Source organism: Corvus cornix, chromosome 8 (genome assembly GCF_000738735.6).
Source record: "Corvus cornix cornix isolate S_Up_H32 chromosome 8, ASM73873v5, whole genome shotgun sequence".
Lineage (NCBI taxonomy): Eukaryota > Metazoa > Chordata > Aves > Passeriformes > Corvidae > Corvus > Corvus cornix.
In genome coordinates, this window is record NC_046338.1 from 13,133,771 (window position 1) to 13,147,812 (window position 14,042).

A 14,042-nucleotide genomic window follows, 5' to 3' on the forward strand; every position below is an offset into this window, starting at 1 on the left:
TAAAACCAAGCTTTGCACTCAGAAGGACATCAGGGCTAATGTTTCCTTGCTGAGGATCAACCTGCCAGGCAAGAGACCAACCAGCAGGACAGGTTGGCTTTGTGCCTTTTGTGGGTTAGGCACATTTAGTATGGCAATGGAGCAGTATTTTACATCTACCTTCCATAACAGAAATTGCTTCTCACTTTGATAAGTGCGGGGAACTTCCCCTGATTTCCAACTAACTAAGGGTGTGGGGTAGTAGAGAGGAAGGTGTAACTTTTAAGGGGGAAAATGGTCCCAGTTTCTAGAAGGAGCGCAGTAAAATCATTGTCTTTTATTTCTTAAACATCTGTTTAAACATCATTTTTTTAAAAAGCAGTGGTGTATCTACAGCAGAAAAATGTTAGCATAATCTTTTGCAAATTCTAAAGCTGTTATGGTTAAGCTGCAGACATGCACATCTCAATCACACTATCTTTCAGTGAAATGGGCTAAGCTTTCCTTCACTGTATAAACAGATGAAGAGTACTGTGCTTTTCCTTTGGTATTAAATCTTGCCTAAAACTGTAAAATAACACATTGAAATAAGTTATATCTATTCTTGAATTATTAAAAAAAAATTTGTGTAAAAGAAACTGTCGTCCACAGGCCTGTAAGTTTAGTGCTGACATGACTCTTTTATATGGCCCATTCAAGATAGATGATGAAAGAAAGTAGCTCTTTTTTTTGTGTTGGAGATACTTGAAAAACATAATTTTAAAATAACTACAAACTTTAACCCTTGAGGAGATTTTTTTCTAACACTATAGTGTTTCAAGCATGTAGACTTTTAATACAACTATTACACATCAAAGTATTAAGGAAAGCTGTTGAACCTCAATCTCTCCTTTCTCCCCCACACTCTGAAAACTGAACATTTCTAAATAAGTGACCATTGCCAACCTGAGCCAGAGGGCAGCATTCACCACCTTATGGTACACTGCAACTCCTGATGAGTCTCAGCTACTTTTTAACTCCTCTTTCTCTGTGCAGTAACAATAAATGCATTTTAAAAAGGCTTGCCTCATGTGGCCTGTTGCAGAATTGTTAAATGAATAAAGGACATTGCCATTAGAGTTCAGTTATAAATACATTTGAATTTTAAACTGAACATATGCTACTTCTCTGCTTGAAACTACCAGCTTTTCCTTGAAAAAACCATGCCACAGACCCAGGCATGCCATAATAATAAGACTTAGGATTGAGGATGTCAAAGCTCTTTAAAGATGGTATCACTATCTGAATTTGATTCATTAGATACTAAGGAAGTTTCTTACTTGAGGCTGCACAGTGATCAAAACTGATACAAGAATAGAGCTCCTCTGTCTTAGCTGTGATCTTGATTTAGTTCCTCCTTTAGTACTCTGGGTATCAATTTCAAAATAAGCTTTTATTTATAGCTTTGTTTTTTTTGCTGCAAAGTTGTTGTTCACTTTGTTTTCTTTGATAATATTAAATGTCTTCTATCTCAGCTTAAAATCAAATTTCTATAGCTAATTTAGGCTAGAGAATTCCTTGAATACTCAGTTATTTGTAACTCCAGTTCCACACTCTCGTCCCCCGTAATCATTACATAATCATTTTTCCAAGTAAAATATTTTTGATCAGATCAGAAATGTATGAAAGATTAGAAAATATTTCTTGGTGTTGAGACGCACGCAAATCACTTATTTAAGAGAGAGCCAGAGATAAGACAAACAAGTTTAAAAAAGAAAAAAGTAATGAAACACTTGTCTGCTTAATTTGACAAAGAATAAGTCTGGAGTTGTTACTGAATACCAGGAGCGAGTAGAGGAGAAAGTAAGAGAGGAAGGTGGATGTAAAGATTATGTAAGGACGGGGACACTTTGCTCTCAGTCCAGTTTGTGGAAATACATGCTTAGCCATAATCCCAAATCCTGAAGTAACTTTGCTACATGCAGTGGGAACTTGCTTTCATTACCTGGAAATCTAACATTCTCTGGGTTGATTTCCACAGAATGTCTCCAGATTTTAATGAGGATAGCTGAAAGTAAACTTGACCAGAATTTCCCAGATGATGATGAGAGGGTTTTAACTGTGTTTTGTTTCACAGCAAGTGATGGGGGAATTTTAATCTGCAGTGGCTAAGATCAGTTTGAAACCATTTGCAGCTGAGTATTGGCCATCACTTTGAAATTTAAGAGAAACCAAACATATTTCAGGAGATTTATTTCAATCACAGATAGAAAACAATGGGGTCCCATGGCAAGCTGAGAGTCTGCTCCTTTTAAAGGAGCACATGCCACTTCAAGGAAAAAAAAGCATGAAAGGAAGCAGTGGTGTGCAAATCAAAATAACCCCTTTGTCTTTCTTTCTGAATTCATGCTTGGGGAAGAATAGAGTGTAGGGGAAGAATTCAGACCTGTCTTTATTCAGTCTCCAAAGGCAACTACTTTCTCTCTGGATGAGAAAGAAATTTAGTTTTAATGGTGGTGGAAGCCTTCCTGTATTTTTGTGATCAAGAAAGGCAGTTGGCAAAAATGCTCTCTTCAAATAACTAATTGTTGAAGATTAGAAATTAATTGGTTTGGGTTTGGTGTTTTGGTTGGGGTTTTTCTTTTTTTTTTTCTTTTTTTTTGTTGTTGTTGTTGTTGTTGTTGTTGTTGTTGTTGTTGTTGTTTTTGTTTGTTTGTTTGTTTTATTACTGTCCTTCCACTACTATGTAAGATTCATCAGTTTTTCACCTGCTCTCAGCCACCAAACTGAGCTTCTGGATTCATTCAGTCACCATTTTTTTCCTCCTTGCCTGCAATACAATTTTGTCACTCTTCTAAGATCACTGATCAAGGAAGAAAAATCTCCCATATCCTTCTTTTGCTAGATAAATATGGATTCATTTCTGATGAGGGGTGTGATTAAACGTATCATGTTTTACTTTTTTTAATGCTTGTAATGTTTGTATCTTAAATCTACAAATATTTTCTGCTTTTTTTGCAGGTGACAGTACTCCAGTGGCACCACCTTGCCTGAAGCTGGGCAGAATGAAACCTAATCTTGGGTAAGAGACCTGTAAGTGAGTGGAGGTGCTATTGTGGCAGACATAATTTGGTGGCTTCTTCCTTGCTATTTCCTTTCATCCTTTCCTTAAAGCATTGCTGATGAAGTTGATATGAAGGTAGGCCCCTCTAAATTTTTCATGTGCATTTATCCCCTGAATTAATGTTATCTTTGACAATTTTCACCAGTTATTCAGTGCAGTGCTGCCTGTCTGCCCTCTGAGCTTTCAGGCTAGTTTGGGTCCTAAGCTCAGATCACCAAATTGCAGCATGACATGCTGCCACTTAGGCACTTAATTATACCTAAGGAGACAAGGATCCACATTGTACCCTTTACAATAGAGCCCCAAGAAGAAACAAATCCCAGTGCCTTGCTGGCCAAAGGGACCTTTGCCAGCACCAGGTGGTGGGAAGCATGAGGAAGTGAGTGGGGTGAATCCTGGCACTGCCTGTGCAGCCACAGTGACAATTTCTTTAAAAATGCTGCTTTTGAGAGAAAGGCCAGTAGTGTTTGGTGTCAAGGGGCTGAAAAGGGTGCTATGTGGGGCTGAAAAGCCTCGTAGCCGTTCCTGATGAACCATTTTCTGTGCTCCCCCTCCTACATGGGTGGTTGTACTTACCTGGCTACTGTGCTCTTGCATCCAGATTTTGCCAGGTCGTTATCTTCTTGCTTGCATCTGTTTATTCTGTATGTGCCTCCCTGGAAGGCAAAGTCTAGAAAGGTGCAACCAATTATCAATGATGCTGTTGGGATCTTTTGTCTGGTAGAGCTTCTGGAGTTCTACCAGTGGTCTAATTTAATTACCTTGTTTCAAATTCAGTTTTAGTGGGAAATTCAGAGGAATACAAAACCACTGAATTTATCCATTTGCATAAACAAATACTGTGTTTGTTTTACATCATCTATGATATCTGTACCCAGCTTCTCTTTTCTAGTAATGATGGACATTTTCTAAGTCATTGGGCAGGGGCAGCTGGCAGCAAGTGAGTTTAATGGCAAGTGTAGGTCTTGCAGAATTTCTGAACTTAGTAGCTTCATGTAAGTTACAATACTAGGTGCTTTCCTTTGAGTACAAACACCATCGTGCTGTAACTTCATCTTTAAGGCTTTTCTGTTCTCTTAATAGAAGGAAACCTGCTTTTGTATAAGTTTATTGGGAGGATCAACGTATGTTATATAAATTAATTTTGTGCTAGATAGGTAGCTGAAATGAATTGCTAGAATGTTTAGAGTGGTTGAAAATCTGTGTTCTGTATAGCCACTGACTGGTGTAGAAGGTTGAGGCATTGTGATTTGCTCTCCTGTGTCCCTGATTTGAGTTTATAGGAGAATAATAGCACCACACTTGATAGTGTACTATAGTGGGACACTGAAGTCATGCTGCAAGGTGTTAAAGGCAGTAATAGAAAAATATCATTTTAAAATAGAAAGGTAGGTAGTCAGTGCTTAGGGCTTTCCAAGATTTTGTTGTAGGTTATTTGACAAAATCTTATCTTTTTAACTATTGAACAAAATATTATATGAAGCAAATATCTGTCTTCAGGAAAATGTGTCTATTATGTGTTTGAGGAGAGGTTTACTTTGTATTCTGTGGAAGCTGGACATGCAAATGAAGTATTTGCTTATAAATTCTTATGGTCATTGAAGAGACCTCACCTAATTCTTTTCTTTTAAATGAAAAAACTATGACAAAGACAAAGATTTTAAGCCGATGATTGGGATCCAAAGGACAGATAATGCAGACTCCAACTGCGTTTGTAATAGTTCAATTCTGTAAGTGAAATATGTTCTCTATCTCGAAAAAGAATGAGAATATGAAAGATGTTGTGTCAGTGATTCTTCAGATTTTCATTCTATTGATCAGAGTTGAAGAAAATGTATTTCCATACACCTCTCTCCTTTTTTCAAATTTCCAGTCTCAGTTTTTTGTGTGCTTCATGGAGAGGCTGTATACAATTATGCCTTGCTAGTAAAACAAGATAAAATAATATAATCCCATTGCATTGTCACAGAGATAAAGCGTGTGGTAACTCATTGTTTTAGTTGATCAGCAGGGTGGCCTAGTAAAATGAATTCCCATCTCCTGGCTTTGGCTTATCTTCTGATTCCTGAGAGACACAACAAAGAAAAATAACAATAATAATAGAAGTAGTATTTTTGCTTTCGTTTGATGTGAATATTGCAATAGTGGAGTCTCATGATGGAAAGGACAATAATTGTGTGTTCTACCTGAACATCAATGGCATCACATGCTGTAGTGTGACTGTTGAAATGTTGGACTTGTGTGGTAATAACTACACACTTATAATAACAATAATAAAACCACATTGAGTATGCAATCACCTCTAGCCTGCTTATAATTGGTACCACACCTAAAGGTCCTAAATTAGGTCTACTCAAGTACTAAACATAAATACCGTAAGTGTCTTTCCTAAACAACTCACATTTTTAATATTTTCATTTCTGGAATGTGCCACCTCAGACTACACCTGTCAATTATTGCAAACATTTCCCTGAAAGAGACAAAGGCTCTGAATCTCATCTGCAAACCTTTCTTTACATATCCAAGAGGAGCAGTCAAATCATCAAAATACTATTTTCTCAGAAATAAAAAATAGGCAGCTCCTGCACTTTGTATGTTTGATTTATTTAGTGTGGTTGTCCTCTCTTGATTTGAGCAACCTGAAAGCAAACACACAGGACCTCCTGCATTGTGTCTTGCTTTGCATGAAAACACTGCCCAGCTTCCAGGCAGGGTTTTAGCTCAGGCCATACTGGTTAATTTTGTTAAAAAAGAGTCTCAGCACATAACTGATATTAGGGAATTAAGAGAGGCTGTTCTCTATACACTCTTTTTCCCTGTTGTACTGTGAAAGAAAAGCAAATTTCACAGGTACAAAATGTATTCGCCCATCTCTTTTTTGCACGCCAGGGACAGGCTAACACACAAATCACTGTACAAAACCCCTCTGGGCCACGCTCAGTAGGCCCTGAATGCCTGTGCTCAGACTAGGGCTCTGCACCTTTATTAGCAATTCTTGTTAAACACCTTAAATATTGTGGTGGGTATCACAAGGCAGGATCATTCAAAGAACTTGCATTGCACATCATAGTAATGTCCTTCAAAGTCTTCACAGTAGCAGCCTCTTCCCCTCCTCCCATCCTTCAGTAAGCAGCATAGAGGGGCTGCCTCTAGGAAGGGCTTTAAAGATCAGCCTCACTGCCGTTCTTTTGCGGGGGGGGGGGTTTCTTGTGCCCTTCTGAGGCCACTGAGAAGCAGCAAAAGCTATATTCCTGAGTCTGTAATAGATGCAAATTGTGCAGATGAAGGAGAGGAAGCTCTAACAGCCGTTGAATGCAATCTGTGAACACTACTGTTTCATTTATAGTGATGCTACCTAGGCATTTGCACTTAAAAGGAACAATAAAGACGTGTCAGAACAATCGCAAGGCTGCAGAATTTAAACTGCGGCAAAGACGTTTTGAGTCATGTGAAATGTTGCCTGCAGAAGATCTGCTTTTTCCGTTAGGTTTTGTTATTACTGAAGGCTGTTCTAGTTCTCCTTGTTTTATGACACCGACTGGTTCATTTGCCTTCAAAGACTCAAGATGCAAAGAGGCAGGGAAACAAATTAAGTCAAAACTGCAATGGCTGGTGAAAACTGCACGAAGAATGTCATGGCTGCTCTTTATTTGTCTATTTAGTTTTGAAGTAGCTTTGCTATACAACGGGATGGCTGATTCACTAACTTGCCAGCTGCCTCCAGCAGGCAACAGGAGAGTTGCTCTAATGTTTCAGTGTTATTCTTGCTTGCAGGACAAAGGGCTGATCCTCAATTGATGCAACCTTTGGAGGTATGCATATTACCCTGGTGAGGATCTGAACTGCTGTTGCCTTTTAGTCTTTTTATTTGAAGTAGAGAAGGGGTTTTGCATAGGTGATAAATTGCACACCAAAAAAATAAAAATCTAGTGGCTGTCAAACAACAGATGGTTGCTGATGAACAGAGAATGATGGGCTTGCATATAGTGTCCTGTTAAAGGCACAATAAACTGTGACTGTGTGCTGAGATTATGATTATCTGCAAGCACTTGCTGCTTACTGGCTGCAAATGTGAAAGCTATGTGTGCCTAGGAAAAACAAGGAAACAGAGGATTTGTTGTATGGCAATAGGTGTGTTTAAAGTGCCCTAATCCTACTGAATAAGAGCAAACACTGCTTGAAAGGGAATATGGAGTTTAAAAAAGGAAAATATGTTGTTTGTAAAAAAAAAAAAAATAATGGGGTAAAGCTGTATAAATTTTAGAGTATGATTGGCTTTGTAGCTACAGAAGAATAAAATACATCAGAGGACCTGTTGTCACTATGGATCTTCTAGACTTCCCATGGGATACTATTACCTGATTTTTATTAATATCAGTCATTTGAATTCCATTAGTGTTCAGAGACCATGATTTAGACTCAGTCATAGTAATGTAGCTGTATCCCAAAGAACTCACAGTTTAAATAGACAGGATAGGCAATTAGCAGGCAAATGTCCCACAACTAAAGAAGAATCAAATTACTGAAGACTTTGTCTTATCTTAATGTTCGTTTGGTTTCTTACATACCTGAGTAAAATGAGTAATCTGTAAAATGAGAACATGCTGTTCTCATATTTTGGAAAAGTTCTAGGAAAACTAATGATAGTAAAATGTTCTCAAAACCTTTTATTTGTTATAAGTTTAAAGTGATGATGTTTTTCATATCATATGAATTTGAACTGTGTAAGTCTCTTGAATCTTTAGCTTTTAGTGAGGAATGCATTTCCCAGGGAAATGCAGGAAGGGCAGCAAGACTGTTTGTTTTAATAGCTCTGTGTGTGTGTCTGGACAAGTGAGTGAACAAGAGATCAGCAGGGCAAAACGTGCCCTAAATGCTGTAAAGTCTCATACAATTGTGTCAGACAGTAAACCCAAATGAACTTGCAAAGTCATGCACTAGTTCAATTTTGGAAAGGAAAACCTGGCTTTGAAGCCAACCAAATCAATCCCTAGTTCAAATTAAATTTGGAGTATCCTCTGAAGCTCCAATACACAACTCCAATAACAATCAGCACTTAAGGTGCAGGCAAATAATGTTTCATTTAAAAGAAATTGAATAAGGATTACTGACAGAGAAAGTTTTTGATGCTGTTTTGTCATTAAAGACAAATTATAGCATTATTGTCTTAATCCCATATGTTTCAATCATCTCTCTCTCCCTCTGTCTCTCTCTCTTTAATGCACAAAAATCTCTGTGCATGGTTGGTCTTGTGTCTTCATCTCATTAAAGCCTTGCCATGCAAATGTATTGTAAGTGTTGCCTGAAGACTTCTGTCTCATGCAAAATTTAGCTTAAACTCTACTGGCATCAAATAATTTGTTATGCACAAACCTTCTGTTTGGTTTGCTGACATTCCTTCTTAGCTGGCTCTCATGGTGATTCATTATCTTGTGATATAGATTTCCAAGTATCATCTTTGTATTGATTTTTATATCTTTAATAACCACTCCACAGAAGATGGCTCCACTTGGTGTCATTGATCGCATCAAAAATTCAAGGCTTACAGAAATACTAGAGGGCTAATTGGTAGAAGAACATTTCAGACTTAATACAGTCTTAATCTTCTGCACTAACCTGAATCAAAGATTTCCTTATTAAGGCTAAAGGGAAACTTGTGAATAACTGGAAATTACCTGGTGAGAGCAGGTAAAACATAGTAAATGGAGATAACAAAGGTTAGATCTGAAAAACAGCTCTCTTTTTTTCTCTTCCTCTTCACCTAAGTATCCTCCTTAAAGAAGAGGCAGTACATAATCCTTCTAGCCGTGGAAAAATGTGTGTTCACAGCATCACATACTGTGCAGTGGGCCAAATGGCATTGAGTTTGTGACTAATTAAAGACAGCTATTAGGTCTGACAAGTTCAAAAATGTGTGCTGTGGGTCACACGTTTCAAAAATAAGTGATCAAAGATAGGTAATTTTAATCTTTATTTTTTTATGTAAAAATTAAGGGTTGTATTTGTAAGCTTACAGTCTTAGATAGTCAAGACTTGGCTAGGTTTGAATCTAGAATATCTGAAAATGTGGGCCAGAACAGCAATCTGAGAGTCCTTCAGTCTGTTTAATTTGCCTTAATGTGTTGTTTAAAGCTTCTATCTCGTTAGGTTTTTCAGCAGTGTGGTTTGTCAATGACAAGGAGGTGATATGTGTGTCCATGTTTTTTCGTGACTGTATATTTTTTCACTAAGTGGCACTTTTTCACTAATTTTTTTTCTGGGACTTTGCACTTTTTATATTCTAAAACTTGAAAGCAACTGAAAATAAACTACACTGAGTTACAGGGAAGGGGTTTTTTTTAGAAAATCCAGTGATAGACAAAGAATATGTGGAGACAGCAACATGTTAAAACCAGGAAAGATAATTTCTCAAAAAAGCTGCCCTTGTAAATTGTTAAAAAGCTGTTAAAAAAAGTGTCTTCCAACAGCCACATGGTCTGTGGATTAAACATATCAAGGCAGATTGTCCAGCTACTACTAAGAGTATCAATCAGGGCTACTCAATCAGTTCTTGCCAATAAAAGGCATTGAGACAGCACCAAGTCTGCTGGTTCAGTCAGACACTGCATGCCATCTGTGCAGTGGGAGCTGCCTGGTATGTTTCCTAAAAGATTAGAAGAACAGTTAGAAACATAGGATCTCCCACAGGAATGTGAGAGACATCATATATCTGGGAACTTGGTGAGAATAAAAATGAAATGTGTTCATAGAGCAGGCTGGAATGACCTTGGTCCCTTTTGACCTCTGTGGTAAGCAGACCTCTTTTTCCACTAGACCCTATCAGGTCTGTCAGGTTAGCACTAGTCCTTTATGAACAACCTAAATTTGGAGCTGGCTGTAAGAAACTCCCATTATTCTCATAAAGTCCAATCAAAAACACATTACACGGTTAATGCATCCATACACCTCTCATGCCTTTATTATGTTCCTGTTGTCGCTCTCAGACTGAGAGGAAATTGTTCACATCAACCAAATCTTCTCAAACAGGAACCTAGCAGCTCTTTTCATTTCAGATTTTTACTGTGTTCATCACTAACCTGACTGAGGAATGTATTCATGGAGTAAACCAATCAGTCAAGGAAATGCTGTCTTCTTATTTCCAGGGAGAGGAACAGAAAATATGAGGCCAGTCTAAGCACTGCTTATTTACAGGGGTGAACAGCAACTCGTAGAATTTTTGTCTAGCCCTGCAGAACAATTCCTATGAATGATTATATATGAATACACTCCTTAGCCATCAGCACAACTGAGGGATTTATGGTTTGGCCCCAAGTAGGCTATGTGATGAGGGACAGTGATAGAGCTGGAATGTAGTCTAAATTTATGACTTCCAACTTTGTATTGTTCCTTTTAGTTTAGAATTGGCTTCCATTAAAAAAAAAAAAACAAACCTCTGTTGGCATTCAATGACTTATTATGGACATGGTATTTATTATGGACACATACACTACCTACCAATAAACAGAATAGGAAGATACAACATATTGGCAAAAATTTGGTGGCTGTATAATTGTACCTGAATTCAAATGTAAACACCTCTCCTCCTTACCCCCCATATTACATATTCCATAAGCAACATATTACAGAAGACTCATGAAAGAGTACCAGAGCAAACATGGTTCAGATGTCTATTGAATCTCTACTATTCTGTCCTCCTAAGATTTTTTCCATAATTTTTTTCCTAGCTGTATAATTAAGCATTCAAGGATGGAGAGAAAGTGGGCAAAAAAGCCACTGGTTCTTCCAGAAAAAAGCAAGCACTGAACAGTAAAAGCTTAGGAGATCAGCCATTGGCTTTAATTTCTGTATTTTTTTTTTTTTAATTTCATTCATTGTTTTATTCTCAGAAAACTCACGTTTTGAAAAAAAGACCCGTGGTCTCCTGCCTTAGTTACAGGCTACGAGAAAAAGGAAGAATCTCAGAGTATAACTTACATCTTTTAGTAAGCACCATTCTTCAAATCTATCCCTCACTTTGTCCACCTGCCAGTGTTCCTAGTTCACGACATGTAGCTGTGAGGCCTGGTTGTGCTGCAGGACGTAAGGGTAATTCCCATTGATTTCAATGGGTATTACATGCATCCTGCAGCGGGAGAGTAGGGCCCTCAGGTTTCACTGAATAGCAAATAGTCATGTAAAATCCTCGGGTCCTATTCTTTCTCTGCAGGGTATGTTGAAGTCAATGGGAGTTACTTGTTAGACGCTGTGATGGGAAAAACTTATCCTTATAAGATAAAGTTGTCCATTCATTGCTGCATTTTGATTAATTTTTTACAAAGATCCTAGTAATTAGATTTTTTCTATAGAAAATATATTATCTTCTGACCTTCTTTATGCCACTTTATAATTAAAAATGAAGCTAACCGAAAAGGAAACGCATACAAAACAAAAGCCCACAGAAAAATGTGAGAAAACTGAATTTACAAAATTGCCATGATTTTAGTGTAGAAGTTAAACAACTCTTTGTGAGAGACTAAAATGTTATTCTCTAGAAGCACTCTCTGCTCACACCAGGTATCCTAACAGAAACTTCCATTATTGATTCTACTGATCTAAATAAGGAACTAGAATTTGGCAAATCAATACAGAATTTGACATCTGTTTCTTATGGCTTGGATTTTGCAACTGAGTTTCCACCAAATCAAAGTTTACACCCAAAGCAGGTTTTAAATGTCTCCTTCACCGGCATGTTGTAACATTAGCTGAAGGAAAGGCTTTCTTCCCATCCCCCTGTCCTCTCCTACTCTTCCACCCCCAAGTGCTGTCCTTGAAAGCAGCATAGAACTTAAGAAATCTGGGCAGTCTATCAGTTTGCTATGGTTCATTTTACCTAATCCAGACATCCAGCACAGCAGGGGGAAAACTGCTGTATCTAGTGAAACAAGAGCATGAATAATTAAAACTCTGTTATTAATGAACTTCCAGTCGTTATGTAAATGAAACTGATTTCAAGTCTAATTTGTCAGCCTGAATTCTTTTTCTGTTCTCCTTTTGTCTAGGACAAGAACTCATCATAATGGACTTGATAATAAAACACTGGCAGACATGCTGTGTGCAGTGCCCATCTGAGTTAGGGCTTTTAGCATGGTTAATTGATACAGTTACTGCGGATAAGTCTATAAGGCATTGTATGGCTTTACGTTTTACAAGCTTCTTTTTTTTTTTTTTTCCCCCCCCTCTTTTGACAGTGCTAGCTATTCTTTGCACATTCCTCATTACCATTTACCTTTACATGAGGGGTGGCTTGTAATTACCGGCTGGTAAATACTTTCCTTCTCATTTCGTGCGCCGTTCAAAGACAGCAGAGTTCAGAAAGGTCTGTGGGAAGGGAAGTCTGTAGTTATCAAACAATGGCTAACAGTCACCAGGAGAAAAAGCCTGTCAAAGCACAAGGCTGCCGGGCACTGGGTCCTTGCCCCATTGTCTTGGATCAGGTGTCAGTTATCGTCCTGCCCACTACATTTACTTCGATAGGAAATAACCAGTATTGAAGTGATGTAGAAAGGACAGGCACTCCACTGGGAAGGGTGAGATTAGGTTTTAAAAGAAACCCTGAATTTTAATTTTTTTACTTTCACCAAAGCCAGGCGGGATCTTTTGAAATAGTCCCTGCCCTAAATTGATTAAGCATGTGGTGGACAGCCAGATATAGTGAGGTAGGTGGGGCTGAAGGGTTGCCTCCAAATCATTATTTGTTTGGGGTTTTTTTTAAGTCCTCTTACATCTGTCCTTTAATTCTTGCCAGTTAAGTCTCTCTTTTTTTCTTTGGTTTTATTCTTGTCAATATATTCAGTATATTTTGATTTATTATATCTGATTTATATTGTAAGGAAAAAGTTGTTAGTGAAGGTTCAGAAAGTAACCAAGGAGAGGAGCATAAGCATATATTTCACTATATACCATGTGCTAAGAAAGGAAGAGGTAGACAAAAGAATCCTTAGAACAGGATATTAAGAGTATTTAAAATAAATAAATAAAAATTTAAAAAATAAATTTAAAAACCCGGACCTGGAAGAAATAGTGTCTGCAGTCCCTTGGCACCAGCCTAGGTTTGGTATCAAGGGTGGAGAGTCAAAACTGGACATTTTATTCACAAGGAAACTGTGAAGTAGGAATTATTTATTTTATTCTGTGTCAGGAAGAACCGATCTCTTTTTTTTTTTTTTTTTTTTTTTGTAGCTTGCTCTTTAGGGCTTTTTTCTTTTTTATGATATACTAAGAGTGTTCTTTATGTGACTTTTTTTTTTTAATCAGCTTACTCTTTAAAAGAGGCAAAAAGCACAGCTGGATCACTGGTTCTACTCATAGGAAATTGAACAAGGGTAAAAAATTCTCAGTATAGAAGTGGAAAAACATATATTAAAGATTTCTTTTCCAGTTTTTTTCTCTTTTCCTCCACCCTAGGCTTTCTCTCTGTGCCACCGTTGTGCAGAGCTCTAGATATATTTAGAATCACCCTCTGAGTAGACAGGCCTACTGGCCCTTCTTTACCCTGGTGGACCAGGCAAAATGTGAAGGCCTGGGAACTGGAAAGAATTAAGAGGAGGACAAGAAGTAGGTGTGAGTATTGAGAGAAGTAGCATTTTCTTCCATCAGTAGTGCTGGGATAACACCAGTAGCACAAACCTGAGAGATGATGAATCTCTGGGTAAGGATGTTGGGCAAGCAGAGCTGGGGCATACTGGAAGATGCTGTCAAGGAGGACAAGGCATGGGAAGCTGGTCAGGCTGAGCCTGCAGCAGGAAATTTTTTTGCTGTGGAGAAAGGAGAGACTGATTTAGAGACTGTTGGCAGACTTTACAGGGACGGGGACCTGAAGGGTTTCCTTATTCAGCTTACTTAAAGATATTCTTAAAAGAGCAGGTTTCTTGCAAATGCCATGTGTTAGGTATTAACAGGATTCTAAAGAAAGTATTGCTGA

At 37.9% G+C, this 14,042-nt stretch overlaps 1 protein-coding gene across 1 annotated transcript in view; it reads left to right on the forward strand.

Annotated features, from left to right (window-relative positions):
* ADGRL2 (adhesion G protein-coupled receptor L2) overlaps positions 1-14,042 on the forward strand; it is a 386,817-nt gene that overhangs the window by 69,902 nt on the left and 302,873 nt on the right. Inside the window, exon 2 of the mRNA XM_019291634.3 lies at positions 2,980-3,040. The gene's annotated coding sequence lies outside the window, so the exon portion shown is untranslated. The remainder of the gene's footprint in view (positions 1-2,979; positions 3,041-14,042) is intronic.